Raw genomic sequence first — 20440 nt, 5'->3', positions numbered from 1 at the left:
TCAGACATGAGTCCCTTGCTCATTGCACCATCAGGATTCAAGCAAGCCGGGCCGAAGACGGCTGAAATGCCAGAAACCGGTCCCCGGAAGCTTGTTTCCTTCCCAGTGTAAGAATTGGCTTTTGTAGTTTGGTTTGCCCTGTTCCCATCATGCACTGGGACAGGAACAGACTAATTTGCATACAGCCAGGTTCTGAAACTGGGATGGCGCAGTGAGCTAAAAAACGGTGTTGGATCTAGCCCTGATCTCTTGACTGGGTGAGAGTATTCTGCTTAATTCAGAGACTCTGTCCCTCACCACCCCTTGTTGTAAATACCTTTTTAAATACACTGCACCCTGTGGGCTGCCCACGGTCTACCTCAGGGGTAACTTATAGGTATTAAAATGGAAGGTTTGGGACTATGTTAGAATTTGGACTCTCTAGTTAGCAGAGTTTTGCACTCTGTAAAAGTAGGCACTTATAGGCACTCTTATTCTAGTGAGGGTAAGGGAGTCACCCCTTTGGTAGCTTGGCATGAGCAGTCAGGTTTATCTCAGAAGCAATGTGTAAAGCATTTGTACAAAAACATGCAACACAGTGAAAACACTACAAAAAGACACCACACCAGTTTAGAAAAATAACAAACAAAAAAATCCAACATACACAAATCACTTTCAAAAGATTTTAAGTAGTTCAGTCCATTGGAAACTATTAATGTGTCACTTGTATCACAGAGTACCTGGGAATAGTCAAAATTAAATTCTAAAATACAAGCACAGGGGAGGTGAGGTGCCGGAAAAGCAAAGCGATGCATGGATTACTTACTCCCAGGGGATGTGATATGTTGGTTCCTTACTGTCTGGGAAGGTGATGCATCGGTTCCTTACTGTCAGGGAGGTTAATGCATCGATCTCCAGACACACAGCCTCTGTTCCTTACTGCTGGGCAATGTCTATGAAGAACCTGGTGCACAGGTGCAATGCATGGAAAATACGGATGTGCTGAGTCAATGCAGCAGCCGCGAAACAGGCACTGCATCGATTTCCCAGCCAAAATGCAGGTGTCAAGTTGATTTCTTCAGCTGGACAGCAGGGCCTGCGTTTGAAACGGACCAGGTGCAACGGACGTCGGTGACACAGAGCTCAGTGCTCAGGTTGCGGTGATATTTCAGCCACAAGGCAGGCACTGCATCAATTCCTCGGCCAGCCCGTGGCGATGCTTTGGTTTTTAACTGCACAGCAGTGCTGCATCAGGAAAAACAGGCGCTGGAGGTCCATGAATGGATTTTCTTGGTTATTTGCAGCAAAAGCCACCTCAAAGGTCCCAGAACTAGAATTGGTGCTATTTGGCAGATCAGAACTCCCAGAAGAGGAGTTCTGGTGCAGCAGATTAAGTCTTAACAGGAGGCAAGCACACACACGCTCTTGGCAAGACCCTTGGCAAGCAGGAGGCCTTTTACTGCCCAAGGAAGAACCAGCAAGCAGCAGGCCAACACAACAAAGCACACAGCAAAGTGGTAATCCCTCTTGACAGCTTCTCCAGCTCTTCTTCTTGGCTGGATGCACTCTTAGTTCAGAAGTGTTCTCAAGTTATGGTGTCACAGCTCCACTACTTATACCAGTTTCTGCCTTTGAAGTAGGCAAACTTTGAAGGAAAGTCTTTGTAGTGCATATACCCTGCCTGTCTCTGACCTGGCCCCAGGCACACTACAAGAATAGGAGACAGCTTTGTGTGAGAACAGGTACAAAAGGGGGTGGTGATGGACGGAGCATCTGAACCAATCAAACACTCACACCCAGTCAAAAGATCGGGGTTTGATCCATCACCATTCTTTAGCCCACTCTGCCACCCCAGTTCAGACATGGCTATATGCAAATCAGTCTGACCCTGTGCCTCATGGGAATAGTCCAGACCGAACTGCCAAGCCATGCCTTCCCTGGACCGGAAACAAGCTTCTGAGGACCGGTTTCTGGCATTCCAGCCGTCTTCAGCCCGGCTTGCTTGAATCCAGAGGCAAAGTGAGCAAGGGACTCACGTCTGAGCATACCCTGCCACACTTATGGCGGCCAAAGCGGTACAAAAGGGGGTGTGTGAGAACAGGCACAGCCCTATTCATGTGTCAGTGACAACTACTCCCACCACTCTAGCTCAGAAAGACCCATCAGCCTGGTGATTGGCCACCAGGATATGCAGAGCACACCTCAGCTCCCTTTGTGTGACTATCTATAGTGAATGCACAAACAACCCAACTATCATACTCCCTCACACGTGGATCCCACAAGAAGGCAGAGGCACAGAATGGTAAAGCTAGAAATTACCCACTTTCGAAAACAGTTTTTTCCAAACACACAATCTTAAATCTAACTTCACTAAAAGATGTATTTTTAAATTTTGAGTTTTGGGACCCCACACTCCAAATGTATATCTCTTCCCAGTTGGAAGTTACACTTGTGGGAGGTTGCAAGGCAGCTCCAAGGATAAACTACTGGAGAGATAGTCCTAACAATAGTGAAAAATGAAATGTGCTGTATTTCACTATTGGAACAGATAAAGCACACCAGTACATGTATTACCTTCCACATATACTGCACCCTACTCATGGGACTACTTTGGGCTTACCTTAGGGGTGCCTTACATGAAATAAAAGGGAAAGTTTGGGCCTGACAAGTGTGTGCACCTGCCAGGTTAACATGGCAGTTCAAAACTTCGCACACAGACACTGCAGTGGCAGGTCTGGGACATGGTTGCAGAGCTACTCATATGGGTAGTACAATAAGTGCTACAGGCCCACTGGTAGCATTTGAATTACAGCCCCTGGGTACACACAGTGCACTTTACCAGAGGCTTACCAGTAAATGAAGTATGCCAATTATGGATAATCAATCACAATCATAATTTACACTGGGAGCACTTTAGCACTGATCTCGCAGTGGTAAAGTGCAGAGAGTTCTAAAACCAGCATATAAGAAATGCAGCACACAGTCAAAAACAGGAGGTCAGAAGCAAAAAAAGACAGAGGGAAAACATGCCAAAAATGCAGGTCTAACAGCTGAGAAAGAGGATTACCTTGTCAGGTCAACACAGCAGTTTAAATTTACACACACAGGATCTGCAATGGCAGGCCTGGGACATGTTTAAATGGCTACTAAAGTGGCTGGGACAATCAGAATTGCAGGCCCACTAGTAGCATTCAGTTAACAGGCCCTGGGCACATGTAATGCAATTTACTATAAGTAGATAAAATATGTCCATTGTGGACAAGCCAACTGAATGCAACTGAATGCCCTACCTAGAACTGAGTTACTACCACAGACTTCAGGATAATTGACCTGTCCCTAGTGAAGCGTGACCCCTCCGCTGCAATCTCAAACCGACTCCCCCCTCCCGAGGGGCAGAGCTCTCTGGTGCCAACCACAAAATGGCCGCCTTAAAACACATACCAGAGCTGACAACCACCTAACCACCTACACTGAATGGCACTTTTCCCCCCTCGGACAGGAGCTTCCTTATCGAACCTGGTCAGTTTTTGACCATTTTTGAGTGAATAACCACACAAATCTCGCCAAACTTAAATCTCTCCTTTTATCCCCTGCTACTTTCCAAAGACATGCCGGATACTGCTCCCCAATCCACTGCATCCCGGAGCTGGCCCTCCTCCAATAGATCACGTAATACCCACCTGATTCTCTCCATTTTGAATTTCTTCTTCTCTCACCTACTACTTTCCTTAGACTCGCCTTATACAGTTTCCTACCCTCCATTTTGGAGCCCGCCCCCCCACACCCTACGCACACTATGCCTCCCGACATGACAGCCCACACCGCCCCCCCTTCTACGAATCTCATAACTCCGCACGGCCTGAACTCCTTCTCGATCTGCTTCCCACCTGACCTCTCACCCAAAGTGAAGAAGAACTTTAAACAGAAACTTATCCGTCAGCATCCCGAGTCACTTTTTGTCGACACCTACCACTGCCCCTCCAAAAGAAAGGTAAAAACTGACCTTATCTTCCACACTGAGAGACACAAAGCATGGAAATCCATCCTCAGATCGCATCTCAACATTTCAAATATCACCAACACCCCACATAGCTACAAACTAACAATATCACTCCCCCACAGCTCAAGGCGTACTGGAAATACCACGATGACCATCTACTCTAAAGGCACAGTCCTGATACAAGCCAACAGCGACAATCTAGAGTCCTTTGACACCCTCTTCCCCACTCTCCGGAATGCACCCTCTCAAGCTCCTCCTCTCCCGCCCCTACTCTCCCCCTGAGGAACTGGACCAGCAATTTGAACTCACCTACTGCGTCGGAACTCACTAACAACAGCTCTCGCCCCTCAGCATGCCGCTTTCCCCCACAACCCCCAGGGATAGCACATCCCCTTCACTTCCCCTGTCCGATTCTCAGCCCCACCTGTCACCCGCACCTGACGCCTAGCTACCCCCCACGTCCGTCAGTTCGCAACAACCCCTGCTCCTCCCACAGAGAGAATAGGATCCATCTCCTCTCCCATCAGCTCTCACTGCCAGCCGCGATCCACCGCCTCAATACCACCTAGCAACCCCACACATCCCCACCACACGACATTCCCCTCACCATCCCCATAAAGAACCAGATCCCCCTACTTCCCACCCTCGGCTGTCACTCACACCAACCTCTTACCAGCTCTCACCCCCTCCCACCTCTTGCCGGCTCTCACCCCTTCCAACACCTGCCCCCCACACACCCCAAACCACTACAAATAACCAGAACACCCTCCTCCCCACACCCACAGGCAACACAACTACTACACCCCAATGAGGCCCCTCACCACATGACATCCCCCGCACCACCCCAGAGAGAAAAGGACCACTCTACTGCCCACTGACGGCGCTCATCCCCATCCATCACCTGCCAGCACAACACACAACATCCCCCTCACCACCCCCATAGACAACAGTACCCCCTTATGACCACCATTGGCTCTCACCCCATCCATCACCTACAGGCTCTCACCCGCAACCTGCCCACACTCTCTACTCCTCATGCCGAACAACCCGAACACCCATCCCCCCGAACACACAGGCTATATAGCACCCATACCCCAACAAGACCCCCACCACCCTGCCCCCACGGCCCCGCACAGCAACACAGCCCCCACCAAGCTTCTGAACACCGCGAGACTCTCCCCCCCAAGCCCAACACACCTGAACAGGTCCATTCCCGCTAGCTCAACAAATTAGTGACTGAGCAGCAAATTTCCTCGCTGGAAACCCAGATAACTACTATAATTCGGGGCCTTAGTGAAATCCTAGCCACCTCGCAGCGCCCCAACAACTGCATCACACTCACTCTTCCATCATTCAGACACAACAAAGACCATCCACTATCCCCCCCAAGAGATGGGTAGCTAACCCCCTCCCCAATCTATCACAGAGACCGAAAAGAACCAGAGACGCTATGTCTGAGAATGATGCAGCGGAGCTTGCCTCTTTGTACGACAATCATAGTGCTGTCACCCCCCAATCCAAAATCCAGGTGATCACTGGACTAGGAAGAGACCAAGCCCCCCTTAACTCACCAAGACCACCGATCACCCGCAGTAACATCCCCACAGCCCCTCTTACTAAGAAACCCAAAACAGAGACAACCCCCACAAACTGCATGGTCATAAACTGCAGATCAGCGACCAAACATGCTACAGAACTAGCAGATTCCATCCTCACTCATGACATTGACATAGCATTCATCACCGAAACCTGGCTTAACGACTCCTCCTTTCCTCTCCTGGATACCCTCGTCCCCCCTCAGGCTTTACAATCACCAACAAAGACAGAAAAGACCATAGAGGTGAAAGCTTAGCAATCATCCACAGAGAAAATATGTCTGTGATGGAAACAGAATCATCCAACTACAACACCTTTGAGTGCCTAACTGTCAACATCAACACCTGTAACAAAAAAACACTAGCCTGCCACCTTATCTACCAACCCCCAGCCAACTCCACTGCCTTCACTGAACACTTGTCTGACCTAATTGCCAACTGCTCCCTATGAGATGCAAACAACCTTATTCTGGGGGACCTGAACCTACACTGGAATGAAGATAATAATCCGCTAATCCAAAACCTGAGCTAGTTACTATGCAATAACAACCTCATGCAACACTGCATAGAAACAACTCACAACAAAGGAGCAACCCTAGATGCCATCATTGCCAATCAAGACACAGTGAGGATAAACCACACCCTGCCCATTGATTGGTCTGACCATCACCTATTCCTCTTCCACCTCTCAGCCAGCTACTATTCAACCCCCCACCCAAGAACAACCCAAATGGACCAGAAATCTCACTCAGATCAACATGACTGGCCTGGAAGAAAAGGTCACCTCTCTCCTCACTTCCTCCTTGGATGATCTATCCACAAAAGAACTCACTAACCACTACAACACATCACTGTCATCCATTCTTGATCAGATAGCCCCTCTGAAACTAAAAAACCCCAGGAACATCCCATCCAGAACCTGGTTCAATACGGACATCAATAACGAAAGGAGACAACTTAGAGCCACAGAAAGACTTTGGAGAAACTACCTCTCCGCTAGCCTTCTCGAACAACTCAAAGCAGCTCGGAGAAATTACAAAAAACACATCCACAATGAAAAAACCAACTTCTTTTGCGCCGCCCTGGACATTGCAAAAAACAGGCCCAACAAACTATTTAAAATCATCAAGCAACAAACCACTAAGCCCTCACACCTATCACCCAGGCCTTCAAGGAACTCTGCGAGTACTTTGCCGTTTTCTTCGAAGAAAAAATCACCAAGATTGAACACTCGCTATACACCAGCAACGATCCTGCCAGCGAAAGCCTGCCTCCAGCTCCTACTGAAAGCACATGCCTACACCGTACAACTACATGGAAGTCCTTCACTCCCATCACGGAAGCCAAAATTATCAAGCTAACCCGCTTCTCACCCCCTGGACCCTATACCAACTCAACTGACCAAAAATCTCAAACTCTCCATAGCCCCTTTCTGGTGAAGAATCATCAACATCTCCCTGCGATCCGGCATCATACCTGATTGCCTCAAAGTTGGCCAAGTCACGCCACTACTAAAAATAATAGGCCTTGACTGCATGGACCTGAACAACTTCAGACCCGCCTCAATCTCCCCCTCCTATCTCAAATCCCCGAGAAATGCATCCTCTCGCAACTGACTCAACACATGGACAACATCAACCTTCTTGAACCCCACCAATCGGGGTTTAGAAAAGGTTTCAGCACTGAGACGGTGATCCTCAATATCACAGACGACATCCACCAGTCACTATGTGGTGGTCGGCCTCAGCAAGGCCTACCAGTGCAAGGGGTTCGCCCTTCTCTGCACAAGTCCTCAGACCAATAGGATAGAAGTTGGCAAAGAAACTGGAAAATACAAAGTTTATTAACCTCATGAGGTGGAACTACATTCACACAACACCCTTTGGCAATGTATGAAGTAGCACACTGAATAGAAGGAGCTTGCAGCCTTATTCATCAACGGGCCGTTTTGCGAGCCCCTAATAGCGATTCATAGCGAATCGCTATTAAGGACTCGCAAAACGGTATTCATGTAGGAATTGCTAAATAAATAGCGATTCCTACACATTCCTTATTTGCGAGTAGCAAATTGCTAAACGCAAGTAAGGAATAACTCCCCATTCATTCCTATGGGCCAAAAGGCCCATAGTATGAATGGGGAGTATTCCTTATTTGCGATTAGCAATTTGCTACTCGCAAAAAAGATAGCGCATTAAAGGGTGCCAGGGGTGTCCAAAGGACACCCTGTAGCACCCCTTAAATGCAAATTGAAACAGGTGTTGCGCACACACATGTCCAAAGGACATGTGTGTGTGCAACATGCAACTTAGAAAAATGCTTTTAAAAGCATTTTTCTAAGTTTTTGCTATTTACCGAGAGGTCTGACCTCTCGGTAAGTAGCGGGCCAAAATTGCATTTTCGCAATTTTAAAATGCTTCATGAATTGCATTTAAGGAATCTCAAATAGAGATTCCTTAAATTCAATTCTTCGCAAATGTGCGAATTCTTAAATAGCGAATTTTGCATTTGGGATGATGAATCCCAAATGCAAAAATTGCACTTGCAAAAGGCAAGATTCTGAGAATCTTGCCCTTTGCGAGTGCAATTTAGCTTGATGAATCAGGCGGTTGGTCCTTTTATACCCACACAGGGGCTCAAAAGTAGGTTTTAGGTACATATAAGGTCATACAGAAAATGCACAGTCAACAAGTGGGAGGAGCTAACAGTTGCTAATTCTGGTGAACACATCCTGACATTTACAGACTAACAGCAGCTGCATGCACAGCTGCAAGCTCAACTGGGCATGTGAAAAGTGGAAGAGGCTAAGTATAACCTGTCTCTAGGCAGATTTCAAGAGCAGACAACAGCAAGGTAGGACAGAGCACATGGCACGAACGTGGTAGCACATGGCAAACAAAATGGCTTCCAGAAATACAAAATTGATTCCACAAAACGGACAAGATAACCTCTAAATACAGGATGGCTTCTGCTAATGCTAACCCTATCACTTCCAAATTACAACAACTAGACTCCGGTCAATGCTGCCTTCTCATTCTCCTCGACCTATTGGCAGCCTTTGACATGGTAGATCACCAACTTCTCATCAAGGCCATACAAGAAAGAGTTGGTGCCGATGAAAAGGTCCTCTGCTGGTTCACCTTTTTCCTCCAGATCCGCTCGCAAAAGATAAAAATCAAGAACTTTACCTCCGACCGGTACCCCGTCAGCAGAGGTGTACTCCAAGGCTCAGTGCTCTTTCAACAACTGTTCAACATATACATGGAACCCCTCACCACCATACTTAAAAAGGCGAATATCCCCTTCCACCTATACGCCGATGACACCCAGATCTATCTAGAAACCTCCTCCCCAAACAACAACCTCAGACTTAACAACACTCTAAACGAAATTCAACATTGGCTATCCCAAAATCACCTTAAACTCAATCAGGAAAAAACGGAGATCCTCCTCAGCCACTGGCTCCAGACCAGGAAAGAGAAATAAACTGACTAAGAGCCCGACCAGCAACACCAAGTACAGGGAAACATGTATGGAGTAAAGACATCCATGAACTAACAGAGTTGGATCGACATATATAATCGGATGTCGCACTGGACCCCAAAAGACCTTGCTGGGGTGCTACTGTGTTGTAAGGGCCTGGTCTAGGAGCAGTATAGTCTCCCTACGGTACAGTTTGCCTAAGATGAGCCTAACTTTGCAGTTAATTAGATACTGAAGAGCGAGCTGTAATCTGCACATTAGTGGGCAAGATCGGAAACCCAGACCAAAACAGGAGAGTGGTCTGCCAGACAGAGGAGAACCCTCACAGCGCACCATAGTTACTGAAATGGAAGAGGTAGATGCACTATGAGCAGAAGGTACACAATATTCCCTGCAGTTACTGTCCCGGCTTCGAATAGAGGTGGACAGAAAGGCACATTTTTATGACTCTCCGGAGGAGGTATGGTACTGGCTGGAAAGCTACGAGACAGGCGCACAGTCTCCAACACAGCGGAAAGACATGATGGCAGCTACTATACCAAAACGGAGGTGGCTGCGAAGATCTACCTGACAAATCACTGTGCAAAAGCCTAGCTCATCTCAGAGAGCGCTCGGATGAAAAGCAGCACTGTGTCAGAGGTGCTATTGTCACCTCTAGCGGAAGGTTAAGCTGCGACATCCTCAGACCACAGAACTGGCCGCTCAGACTCAGGGGCCTCAGCACAGAGTGATATACTACTCCCGGTAGTGACCCCTGGTTCCTTAGAGGAAATATTATGAAGGTGATCTGTGGGGCAGGTAAAGTTAGTTGATGAGGTGGGGGAATGGGGACAAAACATGGACTTCCTCGTTAGTGGGGAGGCAGGTGAATTGTTGGGTGGGGAAAGCTGAATGTAACATGATCAAGTTATAGGGGTGATTACAAAGTATGGTGCTGGGCCGCCTGCGTGCCACAAGACTGCTGCTGTAGTACCTTGAAACCTGGGTGGAGACAGGAGTTTCACAGTCTTATCTAGTGCCCCACCCACAACCAGATTGGCTCTACCACGCTGTGGGCAGAAGTCAACTATCTTTATCACTTTCTCTTCTCCTTAAAGGTTTGGGTGGCGAGCCATTGGGAAACTGCCCTAGGGATGGGGAGTTACTTGTTTAAGGGGTACTGTGTCTGTCCAGTTGAACGTTTATTGCCTAGGGAGGAAGTGGGTGGGAGGGGAGGGAGAATAGAGAGACTGTAAAATATGCCTGAGCTGACTATAAAACACTCACACCAAGAGATTAAAATGATATCCTGGAATGTAAGGGGAATAAGGTTGCCCACCAAGCACCATAAAATACACAGTTACGTCACTAGGAGGGGCGTGTATATGGTCATGCTGCAGGAGATTCACTTGACTGCAGAGGAAGGGATCAGGCTACGGGGTAGGTGGCGGGGACAACTATACGCAACCTCCTATTCCGCTTTCTCCAGGGGCACCCTGATATGGATAAGAGCTGGCATACCATTCAAGATGCAATGCACACACATAGATCCATAGGGCATATTTGTATTGGTACAGGGTAGAATATCGCAAAAGAGAACTCACACTGGGGAGTATATATGCCCGAACCATGACCAACTTAACTTATTGAGGAAGCTGTGTGCATCCCTTTCCTTCATGAATGTGAATGATTTGTTTTGGGCGGGGACTTTAATTGCGTGGTGAAAGTTGACCCAGACAGATCAGCCCCCCCCCCCCCCCCTCCACTGCGCTGCACATTGGTTTCCGAGCTGGCACAGGGATTGAGAGAGTGGTTGGCACAGTGGGAACTTATCGATGTTTGGAAAGTACATGACTGATTGATGCGTGATTCATCTTATTACCCACACTTATACAACCTCCACACCGACTTCACATGTTTGTTTGTTCCAATCAACTAGCTCCAACGGCAACTCACACAGAATACCTGGGGCTCACTTTTTCAGACCACAATCAGCTTCTTCTCTGTTTCTGCACTTTGACAAAACCAACAGTAACCCTTACATGGCGCCTCAACCCCGCCCTTTTGTCCGATGAATACTTCAGAAATTCCTTATTTATGAAGGACACTGAATATTTCCTGCTCAACCAGGGCTCGACTCAAGCTAGGGCTGTAGAATGGAAAGCATTTAAGCTGGTGGTAATTGGGCACTGCTTGGGGCTGTCATTGGTCTTGCGAAAGGAACTGTTGACAGAACTTACTCAATTGGAGCCCGCCCTACATGATCAGGGTCTTAAACGGTTGAGGGATGCAGAAACACATGGGCAGTGGACAACACAAGAAGGGAATACAATAGGGCATTGGAGCGGCTGAGGGGCTAAGACCTACATGAATACCACACTAAAGTGCATCAACAGGGGGGTGAGGTGGGTAGACTACTTGCATGGTTAGTACAGCCTGACACTTGAGGACCGCCCATTACACAAATTATGATCACAGAGGGGGATATACTATACTCATCCACAAGTATAAACAAAGCATTTAGTACATAATATGAGAAACTGTATGAGACCCTGAACCCACAACCTGTGGAGGATATATGTGAGTTCCTGGGTCCCTTGCCACTGAAGACACTAGACCCTCACTTAAGGACTGGGTTAGAAGGTCCAGTGACGGCCCACGAAATACAAGAGGCCGTCCCAGAAATGGCCACCGGAAAAGTGCCGGGACCAGATGGTCTGCCGGCTGAGTTTTACTCGGTACTGGCTTAAACTCTGATTCCAAAACTGGAAACTGGCGTAGACCCTAGATAGGGGTGCACTGCCGGCCACTATTAGGGATGCCTTGGTAAGTCCCCTTCCAAAGTCACAGCAGCTAGGGGCCACAAGTCTCTGAGTTCCAACTGCTCTCCATGTGAGTACTGACTTTAAAATCCGGAGTAAGGTCTTAGTGTTAAGACTACTACCCCACATGACATACCTTTTCCATGGAGACCAGAATGAATCCTCCCGATGAGTGCCACATCTGCCAATATTCCTAGACTTTTCCATATTATGCATCACCCAGACAAGGGCTGATTCCAAGAAGCTCTTGTCATGTCGATTGATCTGGAAAAGTCCTTCGACTCGGTCAGATGGGATTTCTTCTGTGCTACAATGGCTAAAATGGGGCTGAATAAAATGGGTTACACTACCATATTCTCACACCACGGCTCAGATGAAAATGTGAGGGATGATAATACAATCATGTTACATCTACGGAGGCACCAGGCAGGGGTGCCCACTATCCCCTCTCCTATTCACCCTAGCTATTGAGCCCCTAGCAAAATTGTTCAATCAAAAGGGTGTGGATTTTGGGGAACCACCCAAAGGTGCAGGGTCACCCTATAGTCCACGGGTCTGGAATACAAAGTGAGACCAACACTGGAGCACGGAGAGAAAGGATAGTTATTACAATCACATGAGAGAGAAAGCATCAACAACAGACACCCCATAGCTGTTTGAGGAGGCAGTCTGCTGAGTGCTTTGGTTCTGCACCTTATATACCCTTCATCCCCACCCTGTGTGTGCTAGGTGAACAATAACAAGCACCAAGAATTTACAGACAAGCAGTGGTCAGTTCTGACACAATCAGCAGGTGGTGGCTGTTTGCCCCCTGCAGGGCATAGGTGAAAAAGGCATGATTATATGTCAAACAAAGTTTAATCTGATAACTCCACAGATGGCAGCGGCGAGGCCCCTGCAGGGTGTAGGCGAAAAGCATGTTTCTAAAACAAGTAGAGTTCAATCTGACAAGTCCGCAGATGGTAGTTGTTGGGCCCCTGCAGAGCATAGTGCACAGGGTGAAGGCAATAAGCATCTGGGAAATTCCCGGTCCGACTGGTTGAGCATGTGCTGGTCAGTTTGTGGTCAGGCCAGGGCATGAACAGGGTGTGAGTGTCCGTGCAGGAATGTGGCATGTCAAAAGTGGAGCTCCAGAGTGTTTGTGATACAGAGAGAAGGTCAGTCATGAAGGGTATAGCACAAAACAGTGGAGTAAATGGCAAGATAACAGACCTACTTTTCCACAAGGGACAACCCCATGAAATGCGTATGGGGAAACAGACCATATTATCTCTCTTCATGCAGATGATTTATTATTATAACTGGGAGATGGTAGCAGGGGAGTAGAACAAGCATTGACCCTCAAGGAGAAATACTCAGCCTTGGTGGGCCTAGGATTGAATAAAACAGGAGTCACAATGACCAGCTGATCTGCCCGCAGCTCTGAACTGAGCACCTGCTCCTTTGAATATCTAGGAATACAAATACTTCATGATGTGGACGATCTGTGGTAAGGGAATTTGAATCCAGCTATATAGTCCCTCTGGATGTGTATACCATTCTATTGCTCGTAAAACTTCTCATGATGGCTTAAATCGCAATCGCTAAAATGATCATGCTTACAAGATTTCTATATTACTTTGTGAACTTGCCAGTGGTAATCCCGTCTTCATGGTTCGCCGTGCTTGTTGGCTATTATGGGAACTGATATGGGTTGGGGGTACAAACAGTGTATCACTGGCCATGCTGCAGAGGACCACAGAGGAAGGAGGAGTGGGGGCCCAGAGTTCGAGTTATAGTACTTGCCAGCCCAGCTGCAACGGCTGGCCCAGTGGGTAGATGGGTGGAACCTGGACCTCTAAAATACCATGCACCCAATTATCAATCAGAGGCAGCTGATAGCTGCACTTCTACACCCCTCAGGGAACATCCCGAGTCCATGGGTGCTGTTGCAAGCGGCATTGTATAGTTAGGGGAGATCCCGACGACGTACTACGGGAATGCCACTGCCTATCCCTTTTTCGAGGTTGCACACATCCAGCTGGGCATAGTCTGGGGGTACGTCGGTGCGAGACAGCTACCAGAGTGGAGAACTAATCCCTCTGGAGGACTTCCTGTCCCAATATGACCTTCCAAGGGGTCAGATTCTCACCTATCCATTCAGTAATGAAAACATTCAAAAACCTCTGGCAAAGCGCCCAGCAGATGCCACTGACACATGAAAGGCTAGTGTTAGTTATCCTGGGATATACTAGGCGCTTAGTAAAGTGGCACTACAGAGCACTGATTGGGATGCTGAAGACACCCTTGGAATGGTTACTGGACAGATGGAGGTGAGAAATTTGTGAGATAATGAATGGACCCAAATACTATGGAGTCCGAAACATATATCCAGGAATGCGTTAAAACTCATTCAATTTAACTATGTTCATATGGTCTACCTCACACCCCACATAATGAACGTAATGCATGGGGAGAGATCAGGAGGTGCCCCAGATATGGACAACAAGACATAAGATTTATACATACGATGTCGGGTGTACAAAATTACAGAAATTTTGGGGCACAGCACTGAATAAGATCAGTTCAACATTGGCTCGAGCACTCCCATGCTCTGTTGAGGTATGCCTCCTAGACTTGATACCAAGAATAAAAGCTAAAAAAGTAGGCTCCCGGTTTGTAGCCCTGGTTTTTATCACGCAAGCAAATAGCTATGACCTGGAAAGCACCAAAAGGCCCCAGTACTGCTATGGGAAATAATGTAGACACCTGGGCATGAGCAGAAACACAGGCTGTAGAAATAAACGAAACCAGGGGACTCCATCGATGCCCCATAGCAGAACTATGGACAGAAAAATTGACGGCTTGGAACTCCAGAGGTGCCGAGCATATGGGGGAACAGGAGGACACAGAAAAGAGCACAGAATATGATAGTAACACCTCTGTGAAAACATGAAAGGGAAATGGTAAGAAGGGATTGAACGTGTGAGACTACCCTCCCAGAGCAAACACAGCAGCAAAAATTGGTGGCAGCACTGGACAACACTAAGTTGACTTTTTTCCCAGTGAATAGGAAATGTTGTTTACTAGTATAAATAAGATATGGTTACTAGATGCACAGACAGGTGTCACTCCCCAGAGTTTATAATGCTACTTCACCAGAAAATATTATTAGGAGGTAAAACCGTACCAGTTCACCATGTTCAATAAGGGAACTAAGACAGAACTTTAAGTTCAAGTTGAATAATTAAAGTTTTATTGATGTGCTTCAAGTTACACTTTCTGTACTGAGTAAGACATTATGTATGAGCAATACCTGTGTGTATGCCATACTGAAAAGTTGAAAATACTAATTAAGACATATCTAAAAAAAAACAGTTAGGAAAGCAAACATTTGTATAATGTGTGATGGGAAGCAAGATTTTAATATGATCCAAACAAATCACAACACTTTACTTGGTGATGTACAAATAACAGATATTCACTAAATCCTCATTTCCACACATTAGCATTTGTGTGCTATACAATTTTATCAGTAAAACTGTACGTCTGTGCAAATTCAGTGGCAATTTCAATGGAAAATGTGCTGTCTGTTTGTAAAAACAGTTTCAATCGGGTCGGGGACAATCGATATTTGCCCGGCGGTATTGCCTCTGTGACCCTCTAGTTATTTAAATCAATGAAGAGGCAGGCGCTGGAGACTGGAAAGCAGGAAACAAGGTTTTTTATTCTCTCCGGAGGAGAACACAACGAAACGGACAGAAGGTATCGTTCTGAGGTGCTCTAACTGTATTTCTGAGGCCTGGCCTCTTATATCCACATTTATGACTTTATTGCAGATTACACATACATGTTTAAAGCTTTGATGTGCGGAAAAGACATTCTCGGAACTCCCCTTTGGGCCCGTTCCCACACACATTTACAGTTAAAGTCCCCACCCTAGTCACAACAGGTGATGAGCATCGCGCAGCTGGATAATCCGCCGATTCACGGAATGTGGGGAGTCTGATCGGATCTCATGGGGTGGGGGGGCTTTGATCAACCCGGGGATTCTTTGATGGGGGAAGCTTTCTATTGTACGGGGAGGGGCAAGGATGGTATCGGCAGAGCTGGGTGTCGGCTTGGGAACGGGGAGGACAAAACGGGCTCACGGGGAAAAAAGGGGGTTTGCATCTAAGGGCCGGAGATCATGAAAGGAAAGCAGGGAGGTGTCGCGCTGGGAACAGGATGAGGGCCGGGGGCAGAGCAGCGCCGAAGAGGGGTTTATGACTCAAGGCAGGTGCAAGCAGGGGGTGGTCAGCGTGCAGGCTTAGTGAAGGCAAAGGGCTATGTCAGGGGCCAGCGGCATGCAAAAGGGTTTGTTCTGATCGGGACATCTTAAAATGGCGGGCGCGTACGACAAAGTGTGGCATCAGGGGAAGAGGCAAGATGGCGCAGATAATGCTCACCAAAACGCACTAATTTTCCACAGTTCTCCCTTTAACATATTCAAGACATCTTGCTGGTTCATTTTCTACTCGGGTCTATTGTGGTGGGCATGAGAAAGAAGACCGGTAGGAACCCTAGAAAAAGAGTTGTAAACAATACATTTTGAGGTTTCTAGTTTTTAGGAGGTGCACCTATTTGATAAACTTTGATAAATTTGTTCAGCAGGAAAGTCATAGGAATGAAATACAAAAAACGGCGAGCAGCAAGTACATATCATAACGTGAACTGGCAGGTTAATACATATTTCAGATTCGGTTTGGAGCAGGATCAATACAATGGCGGCTGGGAGAGAAATGAGGCAAAAAAAAACGGTGATTGAGGATGTCAAATGTTCGAAGTTTACGAGTTCTCATTGTTCTTTGTGGTCTTTCGTTGGCGCTGTTGAGCACCGGCGGTGGAGCTACAAGTCCAGCTCTGTTCTAAGTTCTGCGTTGCAGGGCACGACCCCTTTCCTCGCGTTTCTGGTCGGAAAGGTCCTTTTCGCCCTGTGTCCTTTGAGGTGATTGTCAGAAAGTTCCGATGGGAGAAGAGCGTTCACAACAGTCCATAGGGTAGGTCAGAGGAAAAAAAGGGGGATGGAGCAAGGCCAAATTAGGAACAAACCAGGGGAACGAGAGACTTCAAATAGGCGGGCGTGTGACGGAATTCAGAGAGCGGGGACTTGTCGACAGGCACTGGACGTCGAGCAGGGGCATCAGGTCGACCCTTTCTTTTCATGCCGTCGAAAACAGTGCCTCGTCCTGCAGCTCTTTTCAGTCGTGGTCTCGCCTTGGCTAATGTCGCAGGTGTCCCTTAGTCTGCAGTCAGGCCTCGTGCTCCCACATCCGGTCCTTCTCTCCTCCAACGGCAGTACCCTTAAACAAGTTTGAAAAGACAGTCTTTTAGAAAAATTTGCGGATGAAGATAATCAAAAAAGTCTATTTCTCTCCCAGCTCCAGGCAAAGAATGAAAATGTCCGTTATTTTTAACGTTCACAACTGGCATATGAATGACCGGTGGCGGACCTGCTGGATTTACTATGACTTTCCTTCATAATCATTTATTACAGGCATGACAGTTCATCTGATGGTATCCCACCTTCGGGAGACAAATCTGGCAAAGATATGCCGTTCTCTAGAGTTTCACATTTACAAAAGGGTACAGTGAGTCGTCAACATGGTACTACACAGGTATTTTGCTGAGAGACGAACATGGCTAAACATTTCCTTTCTATCGGTGCATCCTGTTTTTCAACTACTGCGGGGTTCATTTTGACGATTTCTTTACCTTGGTCTAGTCTGTTAACCTTGTAAAACATCATTCTGGGTCCTACGTAACCTTTTACAGCCCGGTTACTTAACTAGGAAGGACAGGGGTTTTATGGGAAACAACCAGGGACATAGACAGGGGAGGTAACGGGGGTGATCGTTTTTCTGGTTTGGGTATTGCGGCGTTTCGGGGAGGGGAGGGTCGCGTATTCTGAGGTCCTTGTTTTATACTATAGGAGCCGTTGACATGTAGTTCCCTCATTTCGGGCCAGATTAGGGAACCTCTGTCGTCTTACCTGTCCTTTCCCTTACGGCCCAACCTGGGTTCATTGACTTCTATCGGAAAAGGAGAGGTAATGACGCGGCCTCAGGGTGATTGTATTAAAGACAAGCGTTTGTGCAAATACTGACGGTATTTGAAGCCAATTAGGTGGTGTGCTAGGGGTGGCAATCTGCCAATTTCGGGGCTAACCACTCGGGAGAGTGGTAGTGCAAAAATAGAGAGAGAGAGAGAGGAGAGAGAGAGAGAGAGAGAGAGAGAGAGAGAGAGAGAGAGAGAGAGAGAGAGAGAGAGAGAGGGGGAGAGAGAGAGAGAGAGAGAGAGAGAGAGAGAGTGCAACGGCAGGCTAAATAGTGCACGTGCAACGGAGAGGGCGGCAGTGCATTCAAGAAAGGCTATTTAGTGCATTACACAGTAAAGGGTATTCACGAGTCCACGGTAGAATCTTGTAATCATGCAGTTTGAGCATTAGGCAGGGTAGAGGGGACGTGCTTTGAGAAAAGGAAAGAAGAAAAAGGAGGTACCATTTTGTCGCACTTTCTCGCATTCTCGGTCCTTTGACCAGTTGGGTCAACGCTTCAGTCACACACACACACACATTCCCTCACAGTTTCGCATCATACATAACGTGGGTTCATTCGTCCGGTCTGGTTTAAGGGTGATCACTTTTTATCAGGTTGTGCTAATTTTTCGGGTTTGTTTGATACGTGAGTCCGTTTCGTGTATTTAGACATGGCTAGGTCTCAGATCTTCGCCACACCTTGGCCGTAATCTCTGATGTAACCTGCAGAGGGAGGAAAAAAAGGGGGGGGTGGGGGAGACAGCATTCGCGCGCATTCAAATACATGGATTCATAAGTCTTTTACTTACCTCTTACTCGTCTTTCCTCCTTGGGGCAGGGTCCCCGGGGATATAGTTTTCGGAGTCGGGGGGGCGGTAGTGTGTTCATGTAGGGCGTGTGCGGGGAAACATAAGAAGGAAACCAGAGGTGCCTAGTGCGAGGTATCTAGTCAAAGGATATATCTCACTATCGGGATCCTTAAACCTCTTTCAACGCCGTGGCGTTCTAAAGTTCTTCGGTTCTTGGGTCCCTGCTACTTCGGAACGTTGTACTTTACAATATTTACATTATTTCATTTCACCCTCCTTTTACATTCCCTCATTTACACCATTCGTTTTACCCATCCTTGGAAGTCACGGTCTTCCTCTACGCGAGAGTTCATGAGTCAGTCGCGTACTTTTAAGACGGAGTGTCGTGTTGTCGATCCGATCCGTCCTCCAGGGCTGGGCAACCATCTTCCTTTAACCTTAAAGAGAGAGCAGAGTAGGGTGCACAGAAAAAGAACTTTCCTACCCATCCCATATTGTTTTAAAATAAAGCATGCAATACCCGTTCATAGTTTCATGGACTTTATTTTGCAAATTCATTTCAGCATATGGATTAGGAGGGTGTGGTCGTATTTGGTCGGTCGTGGCAATGGCTAAAGTGCGTACAGTGGGGGGGGTGTCGTTTGCAACAGTAAAAACATCGGAAAGTTTTACTCATTCATTTGTAAGAGACTAAAACGTCTATTAATTGGCTGGGGGTTTGGGGGCATATATTTTCATAATTTAGAAACATAATCATAACAGTTGTAATCAGATTTCCTATATGCATACCGTACGTATGCATCGTAAATGAGGTTTACATTAGTTATAAAAATATAATACATTGTATATTCGTAATCAACATTTGTAACGGGGATCTTTTCATACTGTTCGTCGAGTGAGCTCTCCTTGTCTTTTCTAGCCAAGTGTACAAAGGATCACAAAAATCTCAGAACATCAAGTTTATATTAGTGCGAAGGAACACCACGAGGTGTTCGTAAGTTCCGATTGATACCAGCGCCATTTTGGGCGGGGCCGGCACAGTCCGGAAGCAGCATCAGGGGGAAATGTTTCCATCACTGGCAGTTTGGACCAGAGTCCTTTTCGGCAGTTCTAGAATTCACGCTAACAGAAGGTGTGGCAATGTCATGTTTGTTTCGTTGGCGATCGAAGCAGCCGTCCCTTACCGGAAACCTGCAGAGGCCGAAGGCTCCGCCGGGGACCTTTGTATGATCTTCAAGGCTGCGGAGATGCTGTCGGAGATGGGGGCTCGTGCTCCATGGGACAAATGTTCGAGTTGTATGGCTGGCCAAAGTTACTCTAGTGGCCGGGGCCCGCCTTCCAGCGGATCCAGACGCCATTTTGAGGCCCTACAGGGGCCACTCTCGTCGAGTTTGCAAGAATGAAAGAGACCCTTCGGAGTGAAAGGAAGAGGTCCCTGTTTTGTGAGAGCGGGACGTTCAGCTGGGGTGCAGCTGTGATGCCCCCACCTGGGGGGCGAGGGAGACTCGTTCACATCGTCTCCTTTTCCCAGTGCACTCCATGCCGCTCCTTTTCATCGCCCCGCATGAAGGCCTCTCCACATCCGGTGTTCCCCAAGTGCCACCATTGTATGTTCGGTGCTGCGCAAATACTGGGGTGCCACCATTGTGTGTTCGGTGCTGCGCAAGTACTGGGGTGCCACCATGGTGTGTCCGGTGCTGTGGAAGTATGGGCACCATCGC

The sequence above is a fragment of the Lissotriton helveticus genome, chromosome 3_1 (assembly GCF_964261635.1).
Source record: "Lissotriton helveticus chromosome 3_1, aLisHel1.1, whole genome shotgun sequence".
In the NCBI taxonomy this organism is placed as follows: Eukaryota; Metazoa; Chordata; class Amphibia; order Caudata; family Salamandridae; genus Lissotriton; species Lissotriton helveticus.
This window is presented reverse-complemented; position numbering follows the sequence as displayed.